Here is a 20,015-nt window from a genome sequence, read left to right as displayed (position 1 = left end):
GGAGGCGGGGGCTGCGAGGGTTCTGCGGGAGGGGGCGGAGCGGGCACACACACGCCTGCTCGGGTGCCTAGCTCCTGCCGGCCAGGCTGAGCCCCGGGGAAGCCGGCCGGTCCTGGTGCGAGAAGGGAGGTTGGGGAAGCGTGAGAATGTGTACGCGCGCGCGCCGGGGTCTCAGCCTCGCTGGCTAGGGGTGGGGGAAGCGCCCGGGGAGGCGGCGGCGACCCCGAGTGGAGGTGGGTGTGGAGAAGTCTGATCCCCTGGCGGAGGAATCGTGGTGTGGCGTGGGATTGGCTGGAGCGATGCGTGAGGAGAGGACGGGGAGGAAGTCTGCACACCTGGAGTGTTGTGGGAGACCGAGGAGGGGGAGAGACTGCAGGAAACTGGAGCTTGTTCTTCATTCTCTGGTTGGGAGTACTGAGGAATAATGTCATCTGTAGGCTGGTGGGGGGAATGAAAAGGGGGAATGGATGGGGAAGTGAGGAAAGGGGGAGGTACTATGGACGAGGTTGGGTTCTCCAGAAGAAACTGGGTTAGAATCAGTATAGTGTCGGAAGATACCATTCTGAGAGTCGTGTACATTCTTTACCAGTGGTGTAAGGAACTTGTATGTCTGAGGTAGAGTGACGCATGGGTGCAGCGTATATGTGTGTGTATGTGAGGTGTGTGTCTGGGGTTGGGGGAGGGCGGCGATTGATGCACATTTCAGGAAGAAGATGCAGAGACACTGGAACTTAGTACATGATGAGGAGAGCATATTGAATGGAAAGACACCACTATTGTGCAACCAGAAAGGTTCCATGGAAGCAGAATAAGAGCTTGGAGGTAGAGGTAAAAAGGGGTCAAAAATCTTGACGGCAGGGAAAAAGGTTGTTAGAGCCTGAGATAAATTGGGGAGTTGCTACTACTTAGAAAAGAGGAAGACCTTAAAACTCCTTTTTGTCTCAGGAGCAGAACTAAGAAAGGCAGGCCCTATGAGAAGATGTTTTAAAAAAAAAAAGTGGTTTCATACCTTGTGGAGGAGGGAATTGGATGGGGTAGAAGTCTGAAATGAGCAGAAAGTCATTGTAGCTGTTTGGTGAAGTGAAAGTATTAATGTGTGGATCCCTATATGGATATTGCAAGAGGTGTAAAGTTACATGATACATACCTAAGGTGACTGTTCTGGTTTTGTGAGTAGTAATAGTTTTATATTAAGCATAGTATGGAGAGGAGGGAATGATGAGATCTTTGAACTATGCCTGAATGACTGAGCTTAACAATACATGTATGCCCCATGACCATAGGGCAGTTGAAATGATATCTGTATATTGAAGCCCTTTTTCTCTTCAGTTATCCTTGTATTGTTTAATATATCAGATAAACTTAATAATTACAGCTATGACAAAGATCTGTGGTAGGCCCTGTAGGGGGATATGGAAACCATCAGAGTAGTGGTTAATCTTAAGGAATCTGCAGTTTAGTGTCTGTCTGTGGGGCAAGTAAATTAATAATGGCACAGAATAGAGTATAAGTATCATAAAAGTGTTTGGTCCAAAGGCAAGAGATTACCTGAGCAATTGGGGGGAATCAGGAAGGGCTTCCTCTGTTTATTTGCTCATTCATATGCTCATGATTCACCAGTTGTTTTGTTGGTCATCTGTCTGGTAGGCATTGTACCAATGTCTGGGAATAGAAAAGTAAGAACTCCACCCTCCTCTTACGTAGCTTACAGTATGTTAGGCTTTAAGAAGAAAATGACACTGAAAATGAGCTTTAAGGATGAACAATATTCTGACAGATGTGGATTGAGAAGAGGGGATTCCAGATGTAAGGAAACTGAGCAGAGTTACATGAATAGGGAGGTTGGGAGTGGAGAGGCATTTGGTCCAGTTAGACAAGAATGTAGCATGATTACAGCTGGAAGAGTTTAGAGTTTGACCTCTTCCTTTTACAAATGAGGAAAATAAGCTCAAAGAAGTTAAAATTGTTGAGGATCATATAGCTGGTATGTGGAAACTGTAACTCAAAGGTAGACGTTCTAACCTAAGCTCAGCTGCATGTCTGTGTGTTCATCCATCCCTTTCCACGAATATGTACTTAGAGCTTGCTATGTTCTAGGTTGCTGAGGATACACTGGTGAACATGGGAGAGTATATTCTAGTAAAAGGACACAATCAAATGTGAGCAATTAATCATATATCAGGTGGTCACAAGTACTATGAAGAAAAGTGAAGTAAGACAGGGATGTATTGTTTTATATAGACAGAGTGCTCAGGGAATGCTTATTTGATAAGGTCGTCATATTTAAGAGAATCTTAACTATCCTGTACCATAGTTTATAGTTAAAACAGGTAGAATGGAGAATCTGAGATTTGCTAGAAGGGAATTAACATGTACATAGCTGTATATTGGGAAAATGAATCTGTTTGTGTAATGTATTTGTGGACACATAGGGCCAGAAATAGGTAGTGGCAGTCAGTCTAGAAAGGGGTGAAAAGCAGGTTGGGAGAGTGGTGGTACTTTCAATGGGAAGGTCAGTGGGCTTTGAGTAGCTTTTGTGTTAATGTATCTTATATTGTATAAGTTGAAGTGGTAGAGAAAACATCCTTAGTTGTGGAGTCAATGGTATACAGCTTGAGATGAATTTAGTTCTTTGAAGAAGGGAGAAAAGAAAAAGAATGAACACAATGTTTAAATATTTTCCAGCTGAAATTGAACAGGCAAAATGGGGAGGCATAGATCCTGGAGTCCTTTAAAGATTCTTGGGAGCCAATCTTATATCAGTCTTGTATATCTGTCCTAAGTAAATAAAGCAACTCTGAGGGCTGTTAGAAGTCTGGGACTGAGGTGGGGGTTATAAAGAAGGGCTTGTGCCAGCTTGAATTTCCCTCCTCCTCTTCTAGATAATAATTCCATTTAAAGTCTGCTGTGGGGAGACTAGAGAATGTCTTCAGGAAGCATCATGTTCACTTTCTTTGAGAATTGAACTGTTGGTTTTTATAGACAATTCAGGGAGGATGCTGAGTATTGCTGAATGAATGTGGTTGGGGGTATAGCAGTTATTCTTTGTGACCTTGACTTTAGGAAGAGTTTTCTTGCCTATCTTTGTCAGTGGCGGAAGACCATGACAGAGCAGTTTTTAAATGGGATAGCTACAGATACACCTTCATGTAAATGAAAATTAGTTTTGTCTCAGCTGAATTTTATTTTTTTAGAGTAAATGAGCTGGGTGTCTGGCGTTGGAATAGTGGGGTGGTAGGAAACCAGGAAGCAAGATGGCAGTTTCAAAAGAGTGAGAAATGAGGATATGAGGTAAGAAACCTCAGTAAGACCAAGAAAGAAAAGGAATTCAACATCAAGGGAAATGAATTAGTCTGAAGTTCTAGAAATAGAGCAGAGCTGAAAGAAAGCAAGCCTATACTCTGTATGGGAAAGAAGGTGATATTCTGAGTAAGAAAGTATAATGAGATTTTTGTTGTTAGAAGGTAAGTGTCTTTTTTTTTTTTTTTGTAATAGCAGACAAGACTCCTATCTAAATGAGTAAGTTGAAAATGCTTTCTTATATTTTGTAAATATAAGACATGGTCCTAAATATGGAGTTTCTAGCTTGAATAACATTGGACATTTATTACTCAAATTGAAGAAATATTTGGAGTATTTTCTCTTTTGACAAAATGAAAGATTTTAAAAGACTTTGACACTTTCATGGCCCTCTAGATTCCCAATTTTAACCTGTAGACTAAATGCCAACCTCACAGAACAAATCCCTTTATTAGAAGGATTTGTTCTGTAAAATTTAAATTCGTCAAAAGGCTGCATTCAGGGACCCAGAGGCCAATGTGGCCCCAAGGCTGCAGGTTCCCACCTCTGGATGAGATAGTAGGTAAGGTATAATACCATGCCTTAAAAGAATAGCATTTTGAAAGAGTAGAATTATGGAAATTAACATATCAAAGTCAGAAAAGCCAGGGGTGGGAAAAGTATTAAAGTATAAGAAAGAGATGTCATCAAAATTGTTTTGGAAGATGAGAAAATAGAATAATCATAGCCATAGGGAATACCAGTCAACAGATCAAATCCTGTTCTAAAAGGTGACATGGATGCCACTGAATGACATTTGCTGTCATTTTGGGAGACACTGTTCATTTGCTGTATTCCCTCCAGCTTTCCTCCTTTCTCTTTTGTTTTTAACTTCTTCCTATGCTGTAGGTGTTTCAGTGAGATCCACTTGAAGTTGATTCCTGGTGTTAAACTTTTTAACAGGAAAGATCCAGGAATTGTTAGATTTTTGTATGATAGGTCTGTAGTGAAGAGGCTGCATTTCGGTGACATACTTTGTTAGAAACTTTGTTACCAGAGGTAGAAATAATATAACAGCCAAGGACTGTTTTCTGAGACAGCAGAAAAATGGTTGTCATTTAAGCAGGAATTAAAATATCCAATATATTGTAAGATAAAATGTGTCACCGTAAATCTTGGGACAGAAAGAGGCAAAAGGCATGAGGCTGTATAAAGTAGCAAGCAGAGCCTTTTCCTAGCCTGGGGAGAGGAACAGGAAAGATCATGGGAGCATTGGGTGGAATATGTAACTAACTAGGATGGACTTCAGGTTCTAGAAGGATCTAGTAATGCTAAGCCGTTGTCACTGTCACCAGAAGTTTCAAGAAATCCTATAGCACGTGCTGATTTTAATCCATGTAGTCCACGAAGTCTTCATCCACCTGCTCATCTGCCCCTCTCCAGCATGCACATCCTTTACAGCAGCATTCCCTAACCTTTTTGGCACTAGAGACCATTTTCATGGAAGACAATTTTCTGGGGACAGGGGGTGGGGAGGGGGGATTGGTGGTGGTGGCAGGAGCCAGCAGAGCTCTATGGCCTGTGGGTTGGGGACTGCAGCTTTACAGGATGTAAAGTAGCTTTCATCCCAAAATATCAGCTGAACATGGCTAATATACCAAAGGTGGTAAAATTATTTGAAGAAACTGATTGTTTTTTGAGGCGTATAGGTCTTTATAATAGTGTTAGTAGCATATTACGTGCTTGAATATTGACTGGTTAAATTATTTAAGTTAATTATTAAATTAATAATTTCTGATTTCCTTGTGGTTTCAGTTGGATTCAAAATGTATACTTCCTGTCCTAGCCTATGTCTCATTTCTTTGCTTTCTAACAGCTGCTGTCTTCTACCTTCACTGTAGATAAAGCAGTTGCTGAGTTTTTTATTGTTGTTTTTAATGGATATGTTATAGTAAGATTTGAACCCACTAGTACAGCAAGTTTCTTATGAGGCAGTTTTATACAGTGGAGAATGGTTCAGATTTTAAAAGGGCTGGTTTGTTTTATACTGGAGAAAAATTATTTGCAACCTCCAGCTTTAGGTGGGTTAGTTTAACTGATAGATCTTGTTCAGAGAATAAATTATTAAGCAGATGTCTTGTAGATAGTGGATTGTTCATCAGTATGTAGGTATGTTGGCAGATGGTCGTCACATATTGCCATTTAAGTTTTGCAGTCAAGCTGTATTTTAATTTACTTGCTATATTGTGAATAGACTTATCAGTACTCTGGGAGATTGTAACTCAGAAGGGCTGATCAGCTGTTACAGGAAAATATGGGGATGGAGTTTGGCAAATATGTCACATGGTAAGTGAGAACTTGTAACCAATTCCTTTCTTCTTAGTGTGTAAGTGGAGCTGCTTAGGAAGGTTGTTTTTACTCTCCCTTAGACCCAATTTTAGTCAGTAGGAAGAGAAGGTGACGCTACTACTGTTTAAGAAAACTGTAGGAATCTCAGGTAGATTATTTAGCAACTTTGGGTTTTTTTCCTTGTCTGCTTCATTTAGAATAGGATTTCTTGGCCTGGTGTGGTGGTTCACGCCTGTAATCCTAGCACTCTGGGAGTCTGAGGTGGGAGGCTGCTTGAGCTCAGGAGTTGAGACAACCCTGAGCAAGAGTGAGAACCTGTCTCTACTAAAAATAGTAAAAATCAGCTGGGTATGGTGGTACACACCTGTTGTTCCCAGCTACTCTGGAGGCTGAGGCAAGAGAATCCTTTGAGCCCAGGAATTTGAGGTTGGTGTGAGCTAGGCTGACGCCACAGTACTGTAGCCCCATGGCACTATAGCTCAGGTGACAGAGTGAGACTGTCAAAAAAAAAAAAAAAACAAGTAGGATTTCTCAACCTTGGTACTTATTGACATTTTGGACCAGATAATTGTTTGTTGGGGGTGGGAGAGTGTCTTGATCATTGTGGGATATTTGACAGTATTTGTGTCCTCTATCCATTGAGATGCTAGTATCAGTTCTCCATTTGTGACAACCAAAAATACCCCTACACATTACCAAAAGTTCCTTGGAGGTACAAAATTCACCCCCAGTTGAGAACTGCTGATTCAGATAATATATATAGGAAAGATATATCCTATATGCATAGTATAGGATATTTTTTCATTATCTTCTTTTCTCCTCTTCTAATCCACAGATCATTTTTTAAGATGTTGGCCAGATGCGATGGCTCATGCCTGTAATACTAGCACTCTGGGAGGCCAAGGCAGGAGGATTGCTTGAGCTCAGGAGTTCAGACCAGCCTGAGCAAGAGTGAGACCCTGTCTCTACTAAAAATAGAAAGAAATTAGCCAAACAACTAAAAATAGAAAAAAATTAGCCGGGCAAGGTGGCGCATGCCTGTAGTCCCAGCTACCCGGGAAGCTGAGGCAGGAGGATCACTTAAACCCACGAGTTTTATTTAGGTTGCTGTGAGCTAGGCTGATGCCACAGCACTCTAGCTGGGACAACAAGAGTGAGATTCTGTCTCAAAAAAAAAAGGATTTTCTTACAAGTTTTCTCTTAGGTAGTAATAGGCTAGTTAACCATGTTCAGACTTTACCATGAACACTTGTACATTTAAAAAATTTTTTAAATTTGTGTTTTATTTTACTTGCAATTATTGAAAGCTTACTACATGTAGAGCACAAATGCAGGGGTTGCCTTTGGCAATTCAAAGATACTGGAGAAAGATTTAAGTAACTATAATAGCAGTTAAACTGGTAAGTAATATGAGAGAGAAACAAAAGTGCTCCATGAGTATAGGCAAGGAGTTTATTCCAACAGAGTGGAGGTGGTTGGAGGAGGGGCATCTTTGAGGTAAGATTTGGTCTGGATATTGAGAGATGTATGGGACTTTTATTTATTTTTATTTTTTAATTTCAGCATATTATGGGGATACAAATGTTAAGGTTACGTATATTGCCCATACTCCCCCTCCCCCCTGGATGGGACTTTTAAAAGTGGATATTGGGCAAATTGACATTTTAGGCAGGAGGAAAACATCATGGCTCCTTTATTCCAAATACATTTTAAAAATCCCATTCACTCTCATTTAAACATGGAATTGGTATTCTGACCAGATCTAAGTTTTTCTTAGATAAGACAGGTTTATGGACAGAGAAGTAGAGATGAGGAAGTGATAGTTCTGAAGATTTGATGGCTGATATAAGCCTCAAAAAGGGAAAAGCAATTTGGTCAGGTAGGTTCCTACAGAAGCCCTTCTTTTACTAAACTGTGCTCTTGATTGTATGCCATTCCTCCAGCTTATTTCAATTGTGCTTCTCTCTTTTAGTCTTTTAAAGTACTCCCTGTATTAGTCTTCTGTGAGCCAATCTCAGTTTTCTTTAAACATCTTTTTCTGTTTAAGTTCTGTCCTTTTGTTTTGTTTTGTTTTTTGGCTAACCGTTTCAAGTTTGCTGTATACTGTGTTTTTTCTTTTATTTACCATATACTTTTCCTTACTTCCTTATGATCTAGCTATTTTCCCTAGTACTTAATTGGGATTGATATTTCTGAAGGTGCCAAAAACCTCATAATGGCCAAGTTCATTCACTATTTTCATTTCTCTCTCACACTCACACTTTTGTTTGCCTTGTCTTTCCCCCTCCCCCCGCCCTTCATATCCATCCATCCATCCATCCATCCTATTTGGAAACATTCACTTTGGGCCATGGTATATCCCAGGTCCCTGGGGATAAAAATATGTAGTTTTACTAGGCTCACAAGTAAGTGTTCAATTACCACATAGTTCATACCAACTATGATACATGCACAGGGGCCTTATGAGTAGTTTTCAGCACTGAGATTCCATGATTCTGATTACACTGACTGTACTATTGAAATATTCTTCCAACTGTTACTTTGTCTGCACTTCTTGCAAATAACAAGAAGAAAGCATTGACTTTGGGCTTTAAACCTGGCCACTACTTTCTCTGTTTTTGGACTAACAGCATCTCTGGGGTCTTGATTTCTTTATCTGTAAAATGGAACATTGATCTCATAAAATCACTCTGTTAAAATAACAAAGTTCAGTGTTACAATAACAAAGATTTACATGTGTTTAACAAATTTTGTTTTTTTTCAGGCTCCCTACTACCTGTCCCCCTGTCAATTAATCTTTTGCATTGCTTCTATATTAATAGTCCTGAAAAAAGCGTTTTTATGGCTTTCACTTCCTTAAATTCTTTAATCTGTTATTTTTGGCCTTCTGTAAAATTACCCTTATCTACCTCTGCCTTGTGATGTCTCCTTACCCTTTGATAAGAACCAACTGCCTTTAGCCAGAGTAATCTGCTCACTGTCTTCTAAACATGGCATATCCATTCCTGTTTAAATCTCTCTTCCCATACCATTTTCCATTTAGAAAATGCCATCCTTTACCAGCTTATTTTAATCTTCACTTTCTTTGTGAAGACTTCCTTGTCTACTGTGGTGATTTCTGCATTCTTTGAACCCTGGAGCATTTCCTGTCTCTTAGTCATTTGGTACTTATAATTTCTTTTCTTTTCTCTTCTCTTCTCTTCTGTTTTTTTTTTTCTTGACAGGGTTTCACTCTGTCACCCAGGCTGGAGTGCAGGAGTACAGTGTGGCCTTATCATAGCTCACTGCAACCTCAGACTCCTGGACTCAAGTGATTTTTCTGCCTTAGCTTCCTGAGTAGCTGGGACTACAGGCGTGCACCATCGTGCTTGGCTAATTTTTCTACTTTTGGTAGAGACAGGGTCTCATTGTTGCTCAGGCTGGTCTCAAAATCCTGGCCTCAAGCAAACCTCCCTCCTTGGCCTCCCAAAATGCTGGGATTACACCTGTGAGCCACTACTCCCAGCATTATAATTCCTTAATTTTGTAATGATCTCTTTTTTTATATGGGACTTAACTCTGCAGCTGTACGGAGTATGATTGAGACCATATCTCAGCATTTTTTAAATGCACAGTATACATAATGAGTGTTAAATAAAATTTTCATGCTTTTGTTTTTGCAAAACATTTAGGAGTACTTACTGTGTATAGCAGTGCTAGGCTCTGAGAATATTAAAATGAATGAACTGATTCTTGTTCTTTAGGGTAGTGATCTCCTGGGGGAGACAATTGTTGCACAGATATTTCAGTATAATGTGGCAGAGGCTATGTTAAATATTTTCAAGGGATACCATGAGTATGTAGAGGGAAGTGGAACTTTTCCTACATGGGGGTTCAGAGAAAGCTTCTAGAGTTGAATACCTGAGTTCAATTTTGTTTTTCTTTTGAGACAGAGTCTCACTTTGTTGCCCAGGCTACAGTGAGTGCTGTGGCATCAGCCTAGCTCACAGCAACTTCAGACTCCTGGGCTCAAGCGATCCTACTGCCTCAGCCTCATGAGTAGCTGGGACTACAGGCATGTGCCACCATGCCCGGCTAATTTTTGTATATATATATTTAGTCGATCAATTAATTTCTTTCTATTTTTAGTAGAGACAGGGTCTTGCTCAGGCTGGTTTCGAACTCCTGACCTTGAGCGATCCTCCCACCTCAGCCTCCCAGAGTGCTAGGATTACAGGCGTGAGTTCAGTTTTAAAAGGATGAGTAGGATTAGCCAGGTGAAAAAAGAAGGGAAGAGTATAGCAGACAGAGGAACAAATTGGGTAAATGCCTCCATGCAGTGTGTTTGAGGAACTCTAAAAACAGTTTTATATTAGGAATGATTGAGAGTTTGGTTGATGTAAACATCATGATTAGGTGAGACTGGCGGTTAGGTTAGGTCATGCAAATTAAAGAGATTTGATTAGCTCCTATCTCATTCTGTGTTTCCTTTGGAAGTCTAAGGTTGTCTTTCAACTAACCTGGTCATTAATCTTAAGGGAACAATTTATATTTGAATGGATGTTTTTTGTACACATTCCTACTGGAAGAGACATAAGAGAAAGATTTATGTAATATGCCTATAGTACTTTCTCTGAGATAATAAAGATTTCCTCTCCCTACTTTTGTAAATAGCCTTATCTTAGGTAAAAATTAGCTATTTGGAACATTATTAAATTATATTGGAGATGATAGGCATTTTAGTGAATGTAGTAGTCCTCTCTTATCTGCAGTTTTACTTTCTGTGGTAAGAAAACAGATAAGTACCATAAGAGAGCAAAAGAGAACACATTAATATAACTTTTATTACAGTATATTGTTATAATTATTCCATTTTAATATTAGCTAATTTTGTTAGTCTCTTACTATGCCTAATTTATAAATTAAACTTTATCATAGGTAGATATTTATGGGAAAAAATACAGTATATATCAGGGGTTCCCAACCTATGGTGAGTTGTATAATTATTTCATTATATATTATAATATAACCATAATAATAGAAATAAAGTGAACAATAAATGTAATGCATTTGAATCATCCTGAAACTATCCCCTGCCCCAGCCATGGAAAAATTGTCTTCCGTGAAAATGGTCCTTGGCACCAAAAAGGCTGCTGGGATATATAGACTTTGTCACTATCTGCGGTTTCAGGCATGCACTGGGGTGCTTGGAATGTATCACCCGCAGATAAGGTGGAACTACTGTCCGTGTAATTCTTTTTTCTTTTTTAAAGCCAGTCAAATTTTTATTTTTTTATTTTTTGAGACAGAGTCTCATTTTGTTGCCCAGGCTAGAGTGAGTGCCGCGGTGTCAGCCTAGCTCACAGCAACCTCAGACTCCTGGGCTGAAGCCATCCTCCTGCCCTAGCCTCCCGAGTAGCTGGGACTACAGGCATGCGCCACCATGCCCAGCTAATTTTTTCTATATATTTTTAGTTGGCCAATTAATTTCTTTCTATTTTTAGTAGAGACGGGGGTCTCGCTCTTGCTCAGGCTGGTTTTGAACTCCTGACCTTGAGCGATCCACCCGCCTCGGCCTCCCAGAGTGCTAGGATTACAGGCGTGAACCACCGTGCCCGGCCAAGCCAAGCCAGTCAAATTTAACACTGGGGAGTTTGTATACCATGACCATGTAATTCTGAAAACAACTTTGGGTTGATAGGGTTTATAGAATCCTCACCTCTTGAGAAAAGATGACAGTGTGTTTGAGGTGGAGATTAAGGAAGGAGGAGTTCCATATAATTAGAGGGAAATATCAGAAATCTTTAGTTACTGAGATTAAATGAGGTCTCTTTGGATTTAACTTTTTAAAGTCTATCATAAAGAAAAAAAAAACCTTGCAGGCTGCTTTTGATGGCTAGTGTTTTTTTTTTTTTTTTTTTTTTTTTTTGGGTAATCTGCTTCACCAGGATTTTTTTATTTTTTTTTCTTTTTTTTTTTTTTGGGTAAGATGGCTAGTGTTTTGTCCTCACTGTTCTTGATGGCATTTTCTATCTCTGGTGTCTTTGTTAATTGAGAAACATGTTTCTAAAAGTCTATCATATTTAAATAACCTCTATATTGATGAATTAATATCCTTAATGTGTTTCCTAAAAGTCTATGGGTTCACAGACCACAAATGTTGAGTTCTTTTTCTTTCTCTTGCCAAAAGGCATAGTATTTCAGTGCTATGTTATTAGGATACAGTATATTAAAATGTGTTTATTTTACTAATACTACTTCTTTGAAAGGTCACGAATTATTTAGTTTTTTTTAATTAGGTGGTCACCTAACCAAATTTTCTTTGAGATACTATAGTGATGAAATAATTGGTAGTGAGATGATCAGAATAAAATGCAACTAGAAGATGGTGTTCATGAAAAAAATGGGTTAAATATTGCTTACTTGATAATTAGTTTTATTTTTTAAATTTAAATGTTTTTTTTTTTTTTTTTAGAAAGACAGAGGTCTCACTTTATCACTAGGTTGGAGTGCAGTGGCACAATCAAAGCTCACTGTAACCTCTAACTCCTGGGCTCAAGCAGTCCTCCTCCCTTAGCCTCCTAAGTAGCTGGGACTATAGGCACAAGCCACCCATACCAAACTAATTCTTTTTTTTATTTTTTGGAGAGACAGGGTATTGCTGTGTTGGACAGGCTGGTCTTGAACTCTTGGGCTCAAGTGATCCTCCTGCCTTGGCCTCCCAAAGTAATACTGTATCTTGCTGAAATTTTTTTATTACTGGTGAAAAAAGTTAAAAAGTGTAGTGTTAGGAGAACCACCACAGGATAAATTTGAATATTGAGGAGTGTTGTAAGGCATTTGCAAAATTTTACACGTGCACGCACACACAGCTTGTGTAATACATTTTAAAGTTAAATTTTTGTACTTTTAATATTTGATTCTATAAAATCATATTTCTCAGATTCTGTTTAAATAACCAAAATGACAGTGTTATTCGTTTGCCTGAAATCTCATTAGTTTTGTCTTCTGATGGAAAAAGGCTAGAACATTTTAAGAAGTACAACTAAAATGATAAGCATATTGGTCATAAATTCTGGCTTATAAAAGAATAAGAAAAGAAACTGTACCAGATTAATTGCTTTCTAATTTTAAAAAACAATTTACTAATTTGACTGTAAACTCATACATAGGGGTCTTTTTGGCAGGATGGTATAGCAAGTTGAATGCTTCAATTAAGAATGATCTAGGCTGGGCACGGTGGCTCATGCCTGTAATTCTAGCACTCTGGTAGGCTGAGGTGGGAGGATCGCTCAAGGTTAGGAATTGAAAACCAACCTGAGCAAGAACGAGACCCTGTCTCTACTAAAAAAATAAATAAATAAATAGAAAGAAATTAGCTAGGCAACTAAAAATATATAGAAGAAATTAGCTGGGCATGGTAGTGCATGCCTGTAGTCCCAGCTACTCAGGAGGCTGAGGCAGATGGATCGCTTGAGCCCAGGAGTTTGAGGTTGCTGTGAGCTAGGATAACGCCACAGCCACTGCACTCTAGCCTGAGCAACAGGGTGAGACTCTGTCTCAAAAAAAAAAAGGACCTAATTTGTGTTTAAGTTGTCTTGAGTTCAGATCCCAGCTGTGTACTAGCAATGTGACCTTGAATCCCTCTAGTTTTAGTTTGACTATGTGCAAAATGACAATGATAGAATTCCTGGGAGAATTACATGAGAAGATGTATACAATAGTGCCTTGGTATCCACAGGAGATTGGTTCCAGGACCCATGGATACCAAAATCTGCAGATGCTCAAGTCCCTTATGAAAAATTTGCTCATAATCTACATACCTCTTATACTTTAGATTATCTCTGGGTCACTTATGATACCTAATACAATGTAAATGCTATGTAAATAGTTGTTATATATTGTATTTTAAAATTTGTATTATATTTTAACTTTTTTCCCCCCAAATGTTTTTGGTCCACAGTTGGGTGAATCCATAGATGCAGAACCTGCAGGGCACAGAGGGCCATCTGTATTTCTTTTTTTTTTTTTTTTAAATAATTTTTTTAAAAATTATTTTTCATTTATGTTTTTTCTCTTTTTTTATTTTTGGTGCTACTGACAGCTGAATGTATTTCATATTATACCACAATAACCCTCAAGTTTTCTGCTTTTCTATTGGTTACCTTCACTCTTCCTTTATACCTGAAATAATAATTAGTCCACTGTTTTGGGGGGCTGGTGTGGTGTTTTAAGTGATAGTAGGCCGGTGGCTCACGCCTATAATCCTAGCACTCTGGGAGGCCAAGGCAGGCGGATTGCTCGAGGTCAGGAGTTCGAAACCAGCCTGAACAAGAGTGAGACCCCCCGTCATTACTATAAAAATAGAAATTAATTGGTCAAGGAATATATATAGAAAAAATTAGCCGGGCATTGTGGTGCATGCCTGTAGCCCAGCTGTTGGGGAGACAGAGGCAGAAGAATTGCTTGAGCCCAGGAGTTTGAGGTTGCTGTGAGCTAGGCTGACAACACAGCACTCACTCTAGCCTGGGCAACAAAGCGAGACTCTTGTCTCAAAAAAAAAAAAGAAAAGATAGTAGCTCTCAAAAATGTGCCACCATGAGTAATTCTCTCTCCTTTTAAGCGCTAACAGGGATTGCTTTACTTTGTATGAGAATTTACTTGTTTTTGTGTTGCATTTGGAAGAGGTGTGCAGTATTTCCTGATGCGGCCATGTAGGGGTACCCTTTAGTATAAATCTTTGAGAAACTTTGAAGGAGAATCCTGAGCTAATATACTTAATTTTAAATTCTTTTGGTATGTTATTTTATGATTTTATAAATAATGTTTTTAGGAATCATTTTGACCTATTGTTTGAAAGGCTTCTTGACAATTATGCTCTTAGACCTTCTGCCATAAGGGTCAGGGTTAACTTCCTTTCACATATAATCCGGCAGATGGTGACATACCTTTTGTTTTTTTAGTCTTGACATTGAGTCTTGCATAGAGTAGCAGTGAGGAATGATAACTTTATAGAGAAGCTACTTGTTTGTTCTTTTGACGTGATTAATCATAGTAATAGCCAGCACTTTATTTTATGCCAGATACTATTCCAAATACTGTGTATTCATTAACTCTTTGAATCCTCACAGCAATCCTATGAGTTATGTACTACTTTTGCTCTGTTTTATAGATAGGCAAATAGGCACAGAATAGTTGAGCTGCAGGGTCATAGATAAAGTGGCAAAGCCAAGGTTTTGTTTATCTATTTATTATATATTTATAGAAAATAGGATATAGTCTAATATACATAATTATATATAATCTAAACAGACCTTTCTTATCAATTTCAGCCTTCCTAATGCACTTATTTTTCATAAATAATAAGGGGAAGAGGGCAGGGTAGTTTTGTCAAAAAGCTTACTGAGGGGAGCTGAAAGGGAAGTTATTTTTCTTTTATATTTGAAATAAATTCATTTAGACTGCTTTGAATTATCTTGTTGACGAGTTGATTTCCTACTTCTTCCTCATTATAGCTGTTCTTTTCACAGTTTCTACTTTTAGTATTGCTACTTAGATATAGTCTATTTCTTAGGACCGTTGGGAATATTGAGAACCAGCTATTATGAGGGAAAATAATTCTGACTTACCAGGGCTAATAGTATAAGTAGAGAATGACTTGCCCATTTTTGTGAGTAATGTAACTACAGAAGATTGGGGTTCCATTTTTCTCATTGATGTGGTAGAGTTATTACAGAGATGTTGAGGTATCAGCTTCTGACACTTAGGATTATAATTTTGTAAGCATGAAATTTAAATGTTAGGTGATAACTTCGAAAGGAAAATTCAGTGTAGTTTTTTTTTTTTTAAGTAACAGATTATTAAAGCTATCCTTTTATATGTGGCCTAACATCTTTGAATTTACTGTTTTCCTCCTTAAGCATATTGTCACTTGAAATTGAGACAGTAAGACTGTGGTTAACTCAGGAAAAGGACAACTTTCCTGTACAGTCTGAGACTATCTCACAGTCCTAACATTCTTAACTTTTTCTTTCATGTGAATAACTTCACATTGTCTTTAAAGTCCCTTCTTCCAGAAAGTCTTTCTTTGAATCATCTTAGAATTTTATCAGGTAAATGACTAAATGTTTCTTTTTATTCTCAGTCTACTTTCATTGGTCACATTACTTTTGTGTATTTTCACCATTTTGTTCCCATGTTGGCATTTGAGAGAAGGGCTGTCTCTTAATTATTTGGGTACAACCTTAGAACCATACTGACACTCAGTAAATGTTGACTGAGAATGGATGGGATTGTACTTATTGCAAACATTTTGAATCGCATGAATTTCTCAGGAATAATTGATACATCTCAGTTTTCAAGGAGTGGTAGATTATGAATAATTAGTAATTTTTTTTGTTGTGATATAAACAAAACCAAGAATACTTTACTTAAGCAATGAAAGGAAGGAAAAACTATTCTATGGTCTTTTAAAGAAAATGCTAACACACTATAGGTATAAAGATGGGAGAGCATGGGTAGTATATCAGTTAGGTTCTTAGTTGTAAGGTACAGAAACAACTCCGACTCACTTAAGCATCAAAGGGCTAGAGACCTAGGTTTAATAGCTGTATTAGATTCCTGTTAGCGCAGTAATAAATTACCACCACCAACACAGTGGGTTAAAATAACACACATGTGTTAACCAAGGTGCTGTTTCTTCTGGACACTCCTTTTTCTTACTCTTTCCAGCTTTTGAGACTGCCTACATTCCTTGGCTCATAGTCCTCTTCCATCCTCAATGCCAGTAATCACATCACTCTACCTTCTGCTTCTGTGATCACTTCTCTGACTCTCCTGCCTCCCCATTTCACTTATAAGGATCCTTGCCATTACATTGGGCACACCCAGATAATCCAGTATAATCTCCCTTTCTCAAAATCTTTAACTTAATCACATTAGAAAAGTCCCCTTTGCAGGTAACATTTTCAGAGATTCTGGGGATTAGGATGTGGACATTTTGGAGAAGCCATTATTCTGCTTCCCACAATAGCTGTACTGGCTGGAACACACCTTAGAACTCAGCCTGTTCTAAGACACTGCAGAACCTTGATTCTATCTTACATGTATCCCTGACTCCTGACACTACTCATGCTGGCCCACTGTTACTGGAAATTGAATGTTGTTGCTGCTGCTGTCGGGATGAATTAGCCCCAGCTCCCACTTTCTCTCATTAGTTCCTATTTAAATATGTTCATTGATGGAGCCTGAATCTTGTGTCTGTACCTTACCTGCAAGGGAAACTGGTAAATCTATAGTGGGAAGCATTATGAATTCGGGAGATTTCTCAAAAATAGGAAGAATGGCCTGGCTTGATGGCTCATGCCTGTAATCCTAGCACTTTGGGAGGCTGAGGCAGGAGGATTGCTTTAGGCCAGGAGTTTGAGACCAGTTCTGAGCAAGAGGGAGACCCTGCGTCTACAAAATATAGAAAAATTAGCTATAGAAAAATTAGCTGGGTGTGATAGTATATGCCTATAGTCCCAGCTACAAAGGAGGCTGAGGCAGGAGGATGGCTCGAGCCCAGGAATTTGAGGTTGCAGTGAGCTATGATAAGGTCACTGCACTCTAGCCCAGGCAATGGAGCAAGACCCTGTTTCAGAAAAAAAAAAAAAAAAAAAAAAAGGAAAATTCAGGTGCTGGGCTTCTAAAAAGAATATCAAACAGAGCATATAAGTACAGTTAAGAGTCATTGGTATGAGGATTCTATTCATTTGACAGACTGTACAGATGAATGCGATACATTTCTGTTTCTGTTCTGTTGCCATCCAGAGCAGAAGTGGAAAGCTATGCTCTTATGCTAATACCCTAACATAAATCAGTGCTATTTCTCTTAGATGGTAACTGATGTGCAGCCAAGTCTCATATGAAGGCTTGTCATTTAGTATATTTCTCACCTGTTTACCATAAATTGCTCTTGACCATTGCCTTTCAAATGGTGACATGAGAATAGTGGGTAGAGGAAGGTCAGTTAGGTTTTGTCTTTCCTCTTCATTCCAGTATGTTATCAGAACAGTGGTATTGATATATAAGCTGTGCTGTCTAATAATGGTAGCCATTAGCCACATGTGGCTGTTTAAATTCATTTAAACAAAATGAAATTTAAAATTCAGTTTCTTTGTCGCACTATCCATCTGTCAAGTGCTCATGTAGCTAGGAACTGTAATATTGGACAGCCCACACCTATATCAGTGGTAACTATAACATGTTTATCATATGAGGAAAAATAAAATGTTTATAAAGCTTTTTTTAAACCCTGGATTATTTTTTCTTTTTCATATGGTGCTTTAGTATTCACAGTATCCATTCATATGTGCTACATGTTTTCACTGATAAACTCTGCAAAAAAAAGTATAATTAACCCTCACTTTTCTTTTCTTTCTTTTTTTTTTTTGAGACAGAGTCTTCCTTTGTTGCCCAGGCTAGAGTGAGTACCATGGTGTCAGCCTAGCTCACAGCAACCTCAAACTCCTAGGCTCAAGAAGTCCTACTGCCTCAGCCTTCCCAGTGGCTGGGACTACAGGCATGCGCCACCATGACCAGCTAATTTTTTCTATATATTATTAGTTGGCCAATTAATTTCTTTCTATTTATAGTAGAGACGGGGTCTCACTCCTGCTCAGGCTGGTTTTGAATTCCTGACCTCAAGCAATCCGCCCGCCTTGGCCTCCCAGAGTGTTAGGATTACTGGTGTGAGCCACTGCACTGGCCAACCCTCACTTTTCATACAGGAAATTGAAGCTTAGAGAGACCAAAGGTCAAACAGCAGAGTTAAACAAGTCTTGAATTATTTAATTCTATTTAATGCAATATAAGATACCTAGGGTGCTAAGTAGTATGTTAAGTGATAAGATACTGAAAAAGCTAGCTGCTCTGCTAGCTGGTCTGCATTCTCAGGTTCTTGTGGAATTTTTCTACTTGGGCAGGGCAAGGGGGGGCAAATGGAATAATCTTCGGAAGGGCCAAGGGTAGTTTCCCTGAGAGCTGGTTACAGGGTACTTTGGTTGTTGTAGATTTAACTGCTAGGTCCTACAACTTGGGCCAGGGCACACCACCACACCCAGCAAATTTTTTTTTTTACTCTTCTAAGGATGGATCTGGCTTTTCCCAGAGATTCTTCACCAGCCTCAACCCCAGTCAGTTTCAGGCTATGACCCCATTAGATGATTTTATTTTAATTTATTAATTATCTGCCCCCCACAACCGCTGATCAAGAATATAAATTCTATGAGAGTAAGAACCTTCTTCTGAGGCCGGGTGAGGTGGCTCACACCTGTAATCCTAGCTCTCTGGGAGGCCGAGAGGGGCGGATCGCTCAAGGTCAGAAGGTCGAAACCAGGCTGAGCAAGAGCGAGACCCGTCTCTACTATAAATAGAAACAAATTAATTGGCCAACTAATATATATAGAAAAAATTAGCTGGGCATGGCGGCACATGCCTGTAGTCCCAGCTACTTGGGAGGCTGAGGCAGTAGGATCGCTTGAGCCCAGGAGATTGAGGTTGCTGTGAGCTAGGCTGATGCCATGGCACTCACTCTAGCCTGGGCGACAAAGTGAGACTCTGTCTCAAAAAAATAAGAACCTTCTTCTGTACTTTCTTTACTGCTGTATCCCGGGGCCTACAATCCTAGAATAGTGTCTAAGATATAGTAGGCCCTCATTGAAGGAATCAGTGGTAAATTCTATATTCTATAACTGTTTATATGAGTAAACAAGATGGTTGCTCTGGAGGTCTGCCTCCCTGCCCCCCAAATTGTTGTGGTTTTAGGAGTTAAAAGTCTTCATGTAATTTTTTCTCTCTCATATTGGTACAATAAGTAAACTTCTCATGAATGGTTAAACCTGCACTGTCCTAGTAGCTACTAGCTACCTGTGGCTATTAAGCCCTGAGGAATTGATTTTTAAATTTTACTTAATTTAAATTTTAAAAATTTATAGTTGATTGAGTTATTAGAAAACTTTTAAAGTATGTTTGGAACAGTTTGGGTATGAAAATCTAGCTTTTCAACAGTAAATTTTATGAAATCTAAATATAGATCAGGTATTTCCAATGGAAACTGAGCTTCTGAATGAGAGGTGCTGTAATTGTAAAATACACACTAGATTTTGACAATTTAGTATGAAAAAATGAATTTAAAATGTTTAATAATTTTTATATTGTAACTACATGTTGAAATGCTTAATATTTTGAATATGTTAGATTGAATAAAATATATTAGTAAAATTAATTTCACTATTTCTTAGTGGGTCTTTTTTTTTTTTTTTTTTTTGAGACAGAGTCTCGCTTTGTTGCACAGGCTAGAGTGAGTGCCATGGCGTCAGCCTAGCTCACAGCAACCTCAAACTCCTGGGCTCAAGCAATCCTTCTGC

At 38.8% G+C, this 20,015-nt stretch overlaps 1 protein-coding gene across 9 annotated transcripts in view; it reads left to right on the top strand.

The window, feature by feature from the left end:
• The window catches only part of SMG7 (SMG7 nonsense mediated mRNA decay factor), a 96,148-nt gene that overhangs the window by 554 nt on the left and 75,579 nt on the right, over positions 1–20,015 (top strand). The window contains exon 1 of one of the 9 annotated variants that reach the window (XM_075997027.1): positions 502–828. The exons of the other annotated variants lie outside the window; for them this stretch is intronic. The gene's annotated coding sequence lies outside the window, so the exon portion shown is untranslated. Of the gene's footprint in view, positions 1–501; positions 829–20,015 lie in introns of those variants that run through there. 9 annotated transcript variants of the gene reach the window in all.

The sequence above is a fragment of the Microcebus murinus genome, chromosome 23 (genome assembly GCF_040939455.1).
Source record: "Microcebus murinus isolate Inina chromosome 23, M.murinus_Inina_mat1.0, whole genome shotgun sequence".
NCBI lineage: Eukaryota > Metazoa > Chordata > Mammalia > Primates > Cheirogaleidae > Microcebus > Microcebus murinus.
The sequence above is the reverse complement of the archived record's forward strand: the minus strand, read 5'-3'. Positions and strand labels throughout refer to the sequence as shown.